This window comes from Macrotis lagotis, chromosome 1 (assembly GCF_037893015.1).
Source record: "Macrotis lagotis isolate mMagLag1 chromosome 1, bilby.v1.9.chrom.fasta, whole genome shotgun sequence".
NCBI classification, from domain to species: domain Eukaryota; kingdom Metazoa; phylum Chordata; class Mammalia; order Peramelemorphia; family Peramelidae; genus Macrotis; species Macrotis lagotis.
In genome coordinates this window covers 839808399-839813256 of record NC_133658.1, presented here as the reverse complement: position 1 = coordinate 839813256, position 4858 = coordinate 839808399, and the positions used below count along the sequence as shown (strand labels likewise).

Here is a 4858-nt window from a genome sequence, read left to right as displayed (position 1 = left end):
AAAGAAATAAATAAATAGATGAATGAATAAGAAAGCTTAAGTATCACTATCAATGGAATACAAGAATAATTATAGATTTTTTCATTGATCAAAAATCTGAATGGAGAACTAAGTATAGGTGCAAATACTTCCACCATCAACAATGTGGACATCCTTAACAATTACTTCTTCCCTTTTCTTCACCCAAGACTAAACACCTCTCACTGAAACATCATTCATGAAATTGGAAACAATGTGGAGTGGAGATTATTGTAGGATGCAAAGTGATGAATTCTGAATCAAAACCTTGGAATGCATTGGTATTAAGAGGGTTTGGCAAAGGTTTCTTAAAGAATATGTGATTTTTGAGGATCAACTTTAAGGAAACCAGTTAGATCAGTACTGAGTGGCAGAGGTAGAACATTTCATGTGGGCAAAAGAGTCAAAGAGATTGCTTAAAACTTGAGAGATGGAGAGTGTTATTTATGGAAAAGCCAGGAGTCTATCACTGGATAAAAGAAAATATATCAGGAATAAGGTTAAAGGAGACTGGAAAGCAAAGAGGAGGTTGGGTTTTAAAGGGTTTTGAATGACTACCATATAATTTTGTATTTGTTCTGGGAGGCAAGGAAGTCATAAGAATTTACTGAGTGGGGGAGTGATAGCTGTACTTTACAAAAATAATTTTAGTGACTGAATGAAGGAGGGATTGGAATGGTAAAAACCTTGAAGCAGGCAAATTTACCAGCACATTTTTTGCAGTAATCCAGACATGAGATGATAAGGGCCTACACTTGAGTGGGGAAAATATCAGAGGAGAGAAAGGGGCAAGTTCAAGATTCGTCAAAAGGTAAAATTAGCTGACTATGGCAACAAGTTGGATATGGGGAAAGGGGCAGTGTTAGAGACAATAATATATACAAGATGATTCCAAAGTTCTGATCCTGAGGGACTGAAAAATTGGCATTGCACTCTGTATTAATAGAAAAAAGAAGGGAAGGCAGAGTATAGGGGAAAGATAATGTGTTCCGTTTTGTATATAATGAGTTTAATATATCTGCTAGATATCTGATTCAAGATGATGGAAGGGCAATTGGATATGCAAGACTGGAGGTCACCAGAGAGTTTGGAATTGGTTATATGGATTTGAGAGTCATCAGCATAAAGGTGGTAATTTAACTCATGGGAACTGATAAAATCATCAAGTGAAATAGTATGGCAGGAAAAGAGAAGAGAGTCCAATACAAAACTCTGAGGGATACTTACAGCTACCAGGCATTATCTGGAGGAAGATCCAGCAAAGGAAACAGAGAAGAGGTAGTCTAATAGGTAGAAGGAAACCACAAGAAAGTAGTTTCTTAGAGAGAAGAAAGAATCAAGAAGTGAGTAATCAAAAATATCAAAGATCACAGATATATCAATAGGAATGAAGATTGAGAGAGGACTAAGAGATCATAAATTACTTTGAAGGGAAAAGTTTTGTTAGAAAGATAAGGTTGGAAGCCTTATTATAAAGATTTAAGATGCGAGTGAGAAGAAAGTGGAGACACCTATTATAGACAGAATTTTCTAGGAATTTAGCCACAAAGCGTATAAGAGATGGAACATGCTAGCAAGGTTGGAAGGATAAAGTGAGCATTGTCTTTTCATGATAAGGGTGATGTGGACATGTTTATAGGCAGTAGTAAGTGAACTAGGAGAGAGGGAGAATTTGAATATAAGTGAAAATATGGAAATAACAGAAGGGGCAGTTTGGTGGGGGAGATGGTATGGAATGGAATCACTTGAATAAGCAGAAGTATTAACCTTGATAAACGTAAAGTAATTTCATAATATGAGACAGGAGTGAAAGAGGATAAAGGGGCAGCAGGCATCTGAGTGATGGGAAATGAGGAAGAAGGAGAAGGGGGGGTTCATGCCCAATGACCCCATTTTTCAATAAAATATGAGTCAAAATTCTCAGCTGAGGAGAGAAAAACATAGGAGATTTGAGGAGTGTTGAAAAAGTTTTGAAAGAACATCTGTATAGAATAGGATAGGTAGATGATAAGGATGATATAAAAGAACTGATTTGCAGAACATACATTTGTAATGGACCCAGTCAGAATGCTTTAATTCACTAGCATTTGTGCAGGAGTGATGGTGATGCATGGCAGGAGTGAGCCACGATTGAGGCTTGGCTGAATATAATCAATGTTATGACAAGGGGATTCAAGAAAGGAGGATGGAGTGAAGCTTAAGGGTTTACCAAGGAGTCAAGATGGGAAAAAGAGGAATGGCAAGTGTGGGAGAGATGACCTGGAAGAAAGCTGAAGGATTGAAGGATTGGAGATTCAAATTAGATAAAAAGTAGGGTTATGTAAATAAAGGCAAAGGAGAGTTGTAAAGCCAATAAATTATGGCTAGATACGAGAGTGTCAGAATTTTTGAACATAGAGATGATATATTTGTGAGTGATGGTAAAATCAAGGATTACCATTTTTTGGAAGCAGAGAATGGATGGAGGAGTGGCTCATTGGAATTGATTAGTTCAAGAAAGTGATTAGGGGATTTGAGGGAGAATCCATATGGTCTTTGAAGCCCTCCTTGTATCAGGCAGAGTGAGGGAGAGGAGAAAAATTGTAAGCCATATATTAAATACATTAATGAAGAAAAGGAAGTGAATTGTGGACTCCAGATACCATGACTTATATTGAGTTGCATATAAATAGAATGAGTCTCAGAGGAAGAGAGGTTACTGAGTGATGGGGGAAGAATGTAGTGACAAAGGAAAGCCTTCTCACTGTATAGATGAAATCCATTCAGTATAGCCTCTACTTTCAAGATAGTCCCATAGCAGTAGAAGACAAAGGAATATGGAGGCAAATTTTGTTCTAGTTTATTCAGGTGAGTAGGTTTCTTTGTGTTCCATTTTTCCCCTCAGTTTTCTCTGAAAATGGGGTCCTGGTTTCCAAGTCTGAAAGCAGAAAGTTTGTTTTTGTCATACCCCAGTTCTATTTTCATTATATAAACAAAACTATTGATCCAAAATTGCCTTTGAGACATATCAGTGACTAAAGAAGCATTTAATAAAAGGACTGACCAAATGCCAAGAACTGTGGTAATTTTGAGGATAGAAATACAATAAGAAAGATATCTCCCTCCTTTTAGGACCTTATATTTAATAAATAGAGACAACACAACTATGGGAGTATTGGCTAAAGGGGGACACTATAGTTCATAAAATTACAGGGATGGTAAGCTGAACCACAGTAAAGTATATTCATATACTACTTCTAGGAACCATGACAGAGTTCATGATAACATGATTACAGTATTGTAGACTGGGCAGAAGAGGACTTGTCAAATATCTTTGTACGAGGGTACAGGGAAGGTAATAAAGAATTTATCAAAGTTGTCTGCCAAAGAGTAGGGAGTGAAGTCAACCATGGATAGGGTTTTTCTGAAATAGTAGGTCTGGTGAAGTAGTTACCAATCAGAATGAGATGTTCTAGATAAAAAGGGATTTAAATCTCCAGGACAAGGAGGCATAGAATAAAATAATTCCATATATCAAATATATATTGAGCATCTGTTATATGAAAAGCATATAAGAAGATGATGATGATGTTGTTATTGATGATGATTATGACAGGATAATGATAAGTCAAATAATCACAACAAAAGACTAGACAGTCTTCCTTCAAGATGCTCATTTTTATCTTGAGAAATTATGTCTATGTGAGATACAAACTATAATGTAATGGGGGCAAAGGAATGTGCAGTGTACTCAAGGAATAGTCAAGTATAGAGAGGACACTAATTCATTAGGTTGATCAGATATTACTAAACCAAGCAGGTGAGATTTGAGTCAAAACTAACAACTCTACCAGAAAGCATTAAGAAATAGAATGTTCAAGTATCCTCTTTTCCCACTTCTATTGCAGGAAATATCATACATATTCCTGCATGATCTCCTTTTTCTGATGACTTTGTCTACATTCAATAACTCTAAGGTCTTTACCTTCCTCTTGATAGGAATCCCAGGATGGATCACACACAATATGGATCTCAATTCCCATCTATCTTATGTACCTCATCACCATTTTGGGAAACTGCACCATCCTCTGCATAATTAGATTGAGTCCTGACTTCACAAGCCAAAGTACTATTTTCTTTCCATTCTGACCTTCTCTGACTTGGGTCTTTCCTTGTCATCCTTACCTACAATGCTAAGGGTCTTTCTATTGAATGCTTCCAGAATCTCTATTGATACCTGCTTGGCCCAGCAGTTTTTTATTCATGGTTTCTCTCTCATGGAATCTTCAGTTCTTTTGATCATGTTCTTTGATCATTTTGTAGCTATCCACAATACTCTAAACTATAGCAATATCCTTACAAATACAAGAATCCCCAAACTTAGCCTGATGTTAACCATAATAAGTTTTATATTAATCCTGCCACTTCCTTTCACTCTGAAGAACTTGGCATATTATAAGAGGATTCTCCTTTCCCATTACTATTTACATCATATTTCCATGAAACTGGTTTATTCTGATATTAAGACTGATATTATCCATGGCTCCTTTGTTGCTCTGGTAGACATGCTAGACTTAGTATTAATATTAATTTCTTATATTTTTATTATGGACTGCTTTAGACATTGCTTTCTATCAAGAGCAACTCAAGACACTTAGTTACTGTGTCTCTCATGTTTGTACTGTACTTTTTTTTAATACCTATAATTGCTCTGACTCTTCTTTATCATTTTGGCAAGCATGCTCCCCTACTCATTAGAATTCTAATGGCAGATGTCCTCTTGTTGGTCCCACCATTAATGAACCCCAAAGTATATTGTGTTAAGACCCAACAGATTCAAATAAAAATCCCAAGAAGCTGA

General features: G+C 36.3%; 1 pseudogene; it reads left to right on the top strand.

Moving 5' to 3' along the window:
* The first annotated feature begins 4047 nt into the window (after window positions 1-4047).
* Window positions 4048-4858, top strand: LOC141507627 (olfactory receptor 51A7-like; annotated as a pseudogene).